Source organism: Benincasa hispida, chromosome 12 (assembly GCF_009727055.1).
Source record: "Benincasa hispida cultivar B227 chromosome 12, ASM972705v1, whole genome shotgun sequence".
In the NCBI taxonomy this organism is placed as follows: domain Eukaryota; kingdom Viridiplantae; phylum Streptophyta; class Magnoliopsida; order Cucurbitales; family Cucurbitaceae; genus Benincasa; species Benincasa hispida.
In genome coordinates, this window is record NC_052360.1 from 37,341,631 (window position 1) to 37,349,756 (window position 8,126).

At 36.3% G+C, this 8,126-nt stretch overlaps 1 long non-coding RNA gene across 2 annotated transcripts; it reads left to right on the plus strand.

The window, feature by feature from the left end:
- Positions 1–206: 206 nt before the first annotated feature.
- LOC120092726 lies at positions 207–3,885 on the plus strand. 2 transcript variants are annotated; one of them, XR_005486131.1, is made up of 3 exons: positions 207–472; positions 687–2,313; positions 2,469–3,885. It is a non-coding gene; the product is annotated as an uncharacterized LOC120092726 (long non-coding RNA). The 2 variants fall into 2 exon arrangements; XR_005486130.1 differs by having other exon boundaries at positions 687–3,885.
- The last annotated feature ends 4,241 nt before the right edge of the window (positions 3,886–8,126 follow it).

The window sequence follows — 8,126 nt, forward strand, 5'->3', positions numbered from 1 at the left end:
AAATAAAATAATAAAATATAAAGTAGGTCCTGACATTTCTATTAAACAAATAAAAGATATTAGAAAATAAAGTGGGGCACACCATATTTATTAAACCAATAAATAAATAAGTATAAAATAAAAGTGAGGCCCACTGTACTTATTAAATCAATCAATAAATAAATATAAAATATAAGTCGAGCCCACTTTCACCTTTACCAATTTCCTTTTCTCCTTTCTCCTTCTTTCTTCCACAATTTTTTTCTCCTTTTCTCTTCTTCTTCAACCTAATCCTTTTTTAATGGGTTCCTTTCCCTCTCTTCTTCTATCATTTCTTCACCTCAAGTACCAATCGAGCGTCATCAAAATTGTGCACAATCATCGAAAGTCACTCCGTTTGGGGTCATCGAACGTTTGCAGCTCCATGTCCAATCTACTCAATGGGTTTAGAGTTTGCCGGAAATTGTAGCTTCGAGTAGTTGTCGGAATGAAGGTTTGTCGTCCGTGGGTTTGTCAAAAGTTTTTTCTCTCTCTTTTCTCTTTGATTTTCAATCTACTCTCTACCCTCCTAATGGCCAATCCCCAAATTTTTCTTAATCTTTATCACTTCTCACTCAATCTTTCTTTCTTGGTTCCGCTTTCCTCATCCCCACTGTGTGTGTTCAATTTATAGGGGAGTTTTAATCTTGAAGTTCGGTTTTTCATAGGGATTCAAATGGAGGAATGGTTGAAAAGAGGAGGAGAAGAACGTTGAGGAAGAAGAAGGGAGTTTGTTGGAGAATGGGTTAAAAAAATAAAAAAAAATAATAATAATAATAGAGTTGGGTTATTTTGACCATGCAGCTCATGCTACCTAATGTCAAAGAAGGAGTCTAAGCCCAAATTGCTGAGGTGGGTTCTTCTCCTCGAGGAGTTTAACCTGAGACTTCAGGATAGAAAGGGATGCGAGAATGTTGATGGAGGTTGTCTTAGTTTTAATGGAGACTTCCCTTACCATATTTTGATGCAGACAGATGGTATTTCTATGACTCCCTGGACAATTGTGAATTTCTTGACCACTGGTAAGTTCCCTCATGGTATGAATAAACATAAACAAAATAAAATCAAGAGTGAGTAAAAGTATTATGTTTGGGAGCACCCTATTCTCTGGAAATTATGTTTAGATCAGGTAGTTAGGAGGTGTGTCCCTAATGATGAGTTGTTTTCTGTTCTTGAATTTCATCATAAGCATGCATGTAGAGGGCACTTCAGTCCCAAGAGAACCGCCAAGAAAGTCTTAGATTCTGGTTTATATTGGGACACATTATTTAGGGATGCATATTTTGTCTGTAAAACTTGTGAGCGGTGTCAGAAATCTGGTAGATTGTCCCGTAGGAATGAGATACCACAATTCCCTGTCCTTTTTTGCAAAATATTTGATGTTTGAGGAATTGACTTTATGGGACCTTTTCCTTCTTCTTGTGGATATAAATACATTTTATTGGCAGTGGACTATGTTTCCAAATGGGTGGAAGCAAAGGCCACAATTATTGATGATGCTAAAGTGGTTTCACGTTTCTTGAAGACTAACATTCTATGTAGGTTTGGATTCCCTAAAGCAATCATCGCGATCAAGGATCACACTTTTGCAATCGAGTCATTGCCTCCATGTTGAAGAAATATGGTGTTCAACATCGTATTGCCACCCCATACCACCCTCAGACTAATGGGCAGGCAGAGGTGTCCAACAGGGAAGTAAAAACAATTTCGGAAAAGAAGGTCAACCCAGGAAGAAAGGATTGGAGCCTCCAAGTGGATGGCGCTCTATGGGCTTACAGGACAGCTTTCAAGACTCTTATTGGGATGTCTCCCTACCGGATGGTTTATGGTAAGGCTTTCCATATTCCAGTTGAAAATCCAACACAAAGCTTAATGGGCAACCAAGAAGTGCAGGATTTAGAGACAATTGGGGAGGTCAAACTTCTACAACTTAAGTAGTTAAAAGAGTTAAGGTTATAATGATTTGATAATTCTTTGATTTATAAGAAAAGAGTGAAGGATATTCATGGTAGAATGATTGCACCCAAGGAGTTTTAGGTAGGGCAAAAGGTACTTCTTTATAACTCTCGATTGAAATTTATGCCTGGTGAACTCCAGTCCAAGTGGCTTGGACCATTTGGTGTTTCTCACGTTTATCCTTATGGTGCAGTAGACATTGTTAATCTTGCATCAGTGAAGGTTATTAAAGTTAATGGGCATAAGTTGAAGGTCTTCCATGATGGCAAGTCGTTGGATTACTTCGACGTTGCCTACTGATTGGACTCGCCGATCTACATCTGAAATTGAGCCATCACGGTCAAGCAACTGACCATAAATATTTGCGCTTCCTAGAGGCTGCTAGGATTTAAATTTACTTGATTTCTAGGATTAGATTTCAATTCAATATTTTCTCTTTTTATTTTTTATTTATTTTGTTGAGCTTAATTCTTTCTATTATTCTTGTTTGCTAGGATTTTTGGGGAGAAAGGAGTTGAGTCGAGTGTCCTATATTCTTCCTTTACTCTATTGTTCAGGGAAGTATTCTGATCCCTCGTACTTCATTTTAATCACATTGGGGACAATATGTGATTTAAAAGTTGGGGGTGGGGTGTTTGAATTTTTAAGAGGATTTTTTGGCTGAATCTTTTTATTTAATATATTATTTGGGGTCCTTGAGCGTTGTGCTCGGACAATGCTTGCTTGATTGAGTTTTTCTTGCTGTTTTATTCCTTACGATGACTAATCTATAATGCAGAGTATGAATTGTTTTTTGCATTAGAATATGTTGGAAGAAAGGGTTCATAATTTTAATGATGTTTTTGAAAAAATTGCTTTTTTTTTTTTAATTACATCTCTAAGCCTTTTGCATATCTATCTTGACATGTTTTCTTGCTTAGAATTGAATTATAAGACCATAAAGTTGTTGTCACTCTGATAGGCCTTGGTGATAGATATTAATCTTTTCGCGGTTCAATTTAGTAATGCATGTTTGAGATATAGTCAATTGATATCACTGTCGCCTAGTAAAAAAAAATAGAGAGAGAGAATTTTCATTTATGCATGTTTAGGGGTCTACTCCTCTTCTTCAAGGTTATGATTAACCTGGGGCGGCCATGACACCCGTGGTTTCCCTCTGAGCTAAAGTATCCTAGAGGAATGAGTAAGCTTAGACACTTTTGAAGGGAAATTGGCCTATAATTGGATGACTCACATGACACCCGTGTGGGCAAGCCAAAATGAAAGTCATTTTCCTAGATTAAGTTTCCCCTTTGAGCTCTAAAAAAAAAAAGAGATAATAATAATAAACAAGAAAGGGCGATAGATGATTAGATTTTCACCGATCCAATTTGATGTCATTACCACTTTGAATTTAGGAAAGCTAATACTGGAACCTTCAAGCCAGTGTAGGGGAAAAACTAATGGAAGATTCATAAAGCCATTCCGAGCTTGCTTTTGTTCAAAATAAATAACTTTAAGCTTGGACATGCATAACAAATTTTCAAACCGTTCTTAAAATGATGGGATGCTTTTTGATTATCTAATCGATTGTGAAATTAATTCTAGTTGATTGTTGAGGCTTGAGTAAGGAACATTCTATTTTGACTGATTATCTTTTGCATGATTGTTTGTTTTAACTTGCTCGAGGACGATCAAGAATTAAGTTGGGGGTGTTTGATAGCACTGGAAATGTGCTATCTTCTTCCACTTAACTCAGGGTTGTTTAGCTACTTAATTTGGTTAAATTGATTATTTTTTAGGACTTGAGTGTACAAGTAGTTGAATTAAGCAGTCGGGACAAAAAGGCGATAAAATGACGAAGTTTGGAGCTAAATTGATCAACTGACGAAGGAATGAAGAATTTTTCCCTGCCGAGCATTGCAATGCTCTCATTAAACCTAAGTCCAACGCTATCTCAATGCTATTGGACAGAATGCTCGGATGTAGAGCAGCGCTGCAATGCTCCCCAAGCATTACAACGCTCCAAAGATGCCTTAACGCCATTGTCACACTGCTCGTCCACGCTGCCCTCCAATGCTCTATGACAAAATAGGTAGCGTTGCAACGCTCCCCCAGAGCACTGTAACGCTGCGTGGTTTGACGGATGTACAGCCTCAGCGCGCACGCAACGCAGCATCAGTTCAGTAGTCCAACGCTTGCCTGACGCTTGGCCAATTTGTGCCGCAGCATTGCAACACTCTTCTTAGCGTTGCGACACTGCGACAGTTTTATAAAAGAACAATTTGGGTCAACCGATGACATCACGCCGAATACACCCGATCTTGGGCATCACCGCTCTGTTCCAGCCTCATTTTAGCTCACTTTTACACCAAAATTCTTTAAAAAAAATTCTTCCCCTTTGCCAATTTTATTGAATTCAAGCATGATTCGAGGCTAAATGGTAAGAACTTAGCTTGGGGTTTGTTAGTTTAGTTTGGTTTCAATTCAATTCTTGAGACTCGTATTGTAATTCTATGAGTTTTATTATGAATTTATGAGATTTTATCTTGAATATATTCTTCAATTTTTGTGTATGGGATAATCTAACAAATTAGCTATGCATGTTTAATTGATGCTTTGATTGACCCTAATTTGTAATCGTTAGGTAGTCGTCACCTAGAAGCATGAATTAAGTTAGTTTGTTGTGTTAATTTGGGATTCTAATTAGCAAGCATTTACTTTCTAACTTAGATAAATCTCGCTCAATTAATTGGTTAGACGATGGAAATCAATTAATTAGCTTTGCTTTGCTTTGAATGTTGATTGATTGATTGGTTGAGAATTCTCGCTTTTCTGTTAATTAACTTGATTTTGTGGACTACCAAATAGGATTCTAATCAAGTAGGCTAAGTTTTAATTCAAATATTCTCACGCATATTTTGAATAGTCTGTGATAGAATTGATGAGGAATGAATTAAACTATAATTACCCAAACTAAGTATTTGTTCGATTGATAAATTTTGCATTCGTTTATGTTGCGCACTTATTGTTCTCTTGCAATTTATTTCAAAATTTTTCACAACCCCCGCCCCCCTCTTTTTGGTTACTTCCTACAAGTTCCAATATTTGAGGAATCCATATTCGGCTCTCTGTGGTTCGACTCCAAACTTGCTACTTGTACTACTTGTTAGTATAAGGGGTTAGTTTAGTGCATACAAATATCATTTGCGTAGGCACGCCAGCGGCCGGCCACTTGTTCCCCAATCAAATTCAACATATGTGCAAAAGAGTCAAGTTCGTATCTAAGGTTGTTTGCACTTTCAATTTCATTATCACTATTCAAAATGACGATTACTTGGTGTGATGAACAGAAAAATAAAGAAATATAACTAAAAAGAATGTAAGAAAGAAAAACAATGACCTTTTTGAATAGCAAAATTTTAAAAAAAAAACACACAAAACATTTAAATAATAACAAAATAAATAATTACTTTGATAAGTCATTAACAATTGATAGTAGCTCCAATACAGTTCAATTATTTAGCTCAAAGTCCTCTGGGCATAAGTAGACTAGATGATCTTCTTCATTTTTATCTTCTATTACAGCCATCACTTCGAAACTTTGATTTTCTGGATGAATTATGCCAACAAGGTGGCAAATGCTGCTTAACTTCCTCTGAGGCTCGTGATGCTCAAATTTTTCCATTCGACTTAGGAGTGTTTAAATAACCAAACAACTCGAACAACCTGAACTATCCATCCTAATTGTAAGGGTTGGGTTGAGTTAGTCTTAATTTTGGGTTGGGTCGGGTTGACTTTTTTAAGTTTTTTCGGGTTGGGTTAGGTTTGATTTATACTTTTAAAAATTCAGGTTGACCCAACCTAGATCTGTCTCTTATACACATCTAGATGTGTATAAGAGACAGTCCTAATTGTAAGGGTTGGGTTGAGTTAGTCTTAATTTTGGGTTGGGTCGGGTTGACTTTTTTAAGTTTTTTCGGGTTGGGTTAGGTTTGATTTATACTTTTAAAAATTCAGGTTGACCCAACCTAGATCTGTCTCTTATACACATCTAGATGTGTATAAGAGACAGTATATATATAATATAACTTATAAATATTATAATTCATATACATCTTTATGATTTTTGTTTGAAGTTTGTAATAAATTTCTTGGATTTTGGTATTTAATTGATGAAATTTTAGTTATTAATATGGGTTGTAGACAAATTTAAGTATTTGAAGTTAAAAAAATATATTAAAAAAGAAAAGAAAAAATAGATAACCTGTCAACCCACCCATCCTAACCTGAATTTTAAGGGTTGGGTTGGAGACCCAATTCGAGTCATTGATAGTCAACCTGTCCAACCCGAAATTTCGAGTTGATCCAAAAAATTCTCACAACCCAACCTATGTACACCCTACTTTGACTTTTCTTTTCTCATTTTCGTGCTTTGATCATCTCTTCCCTTCTTGGTTTATATCCCAAACCAAATCTTTTCATTTCTTTTTCACTCTTAATAAGTCATCTAAACTCTTCCCACTTCCCTCTAAAGGTAACTTTACAAACCGTAACTTCTTTCTTCCCATTTTTCCATACAAGGTAGTGGCATTTGCACCTCGAAAGGTTGAAATGAGGATTCAAAAGCCTCTTCTACTACTTCTATGTATGGAACTGAGGATGACCTTGATACAAAAATGTCTTCTTGTCTATATACGATCACTAGATTGCGATCGATTACAAATTTAAATCGTTGGTGCAATGATGTAGGGACCACTCTAGCTGAATGAATCCATGGATGCCCTAACAAGAAACTATAAGCTGAGTTGATATTCATCACTTGAAAAGTTATGTCAAAGGTACAAGGGCCTATTTGAATAGGAATTTTTATGTCCCAACCACTTCACTACGTGCTCCATCAAAAGCTCTTACTATCATGGTGCTTGGTCTGAGATGTGACATATCGACACGCAACTTTTCCAATGTAGACACAACCATTATGTTCAAGGAAGAGCCATTATCAACCAGAACTTTTGCCACGACAAATTTCTTACATTTTATTGTAATGTGCAAGGTCTTTGTGTGACATGTGCCTTCAAGCAGTATCTCATCATCGGTGAAATTTATAGAACTGGATGTTGTTATGCTTCCGACAATGTTGTCTAGATGGTCTGTTGTAATGTCTCGTGGAACATAAGTCTGGTTCGGGATATCAGTTAGAGTTTTGCGATGCAAGTTTGAAGATAATAATAAGACCAAGATGGAAATTCTAGCAAGTGTTTTGCTCGATTGTTCAATCATTTTGTACTCGCGCTGCTTTACATGCCTTAAAAACTCTTGGATATCATCTTCAGATGCTTGCCCTTTTGCTTCTAAACTTCTTACCCTCATGGGTTCCTCTACCTTGTAATCAATAGCATCATTGATCATGACTTTTCCCTTATCCCTGTGTTTCGATAGTTCTTCCTGTGTATATCACCGTCTGCTATGTGTTATATCTCTAATTTCAACAATATTGTCTATAGGGACTGGTCCAGATTCAACAATTACCTTGTACTCGTAATTCCATTGTACTAATTTTGAGCTCAAACTCAAAAGGAGATGGAACTTATAAATTAATTGATTTTGGATTGGAATTGGTGATATTAGGTTTCTCTCGATAAAAGATCGTTAATGGCTTTTGCTTCAGACAAACCTCCAAGCATTCACCTACTAAGATCTCTTTTGTGGCGTCTATTTCATGTTCGCTCTCTGATTGTTCGACTGTCATTTAAGAGACTGGTCAGAAATGAGAATCTAAGAACTTTTTTACCTTTTAGTAGAAACAAGGGCACTGGTCAATAGAGTGGCTTTTTGCCTCAACATGATGCAAACATATTAAACTGTCATCATATTTGTTATCAAGGACATCATCTTGCAAGTTCTCTTGTTAGATCAATCCGTTGTTGGGAAAATATTGAAAAAACCTCTTCTTTGGATACTATCATGTTCATGATGTCCTTGAACCAACTTCCTGCACATCTCTAACATTTATTTGAGGATTATGGTGGTTTAGAAGAGGATTATTATTTACATCAGGCTCGTTTTCTTTTTTAAAATTCAACCATTTTACCTTGATCAATGTTTGTTCCCTATACTTAAGTGTGGCATAATTCTCACTTGAATGCCCAATTGCTTCTGCATGATAATCA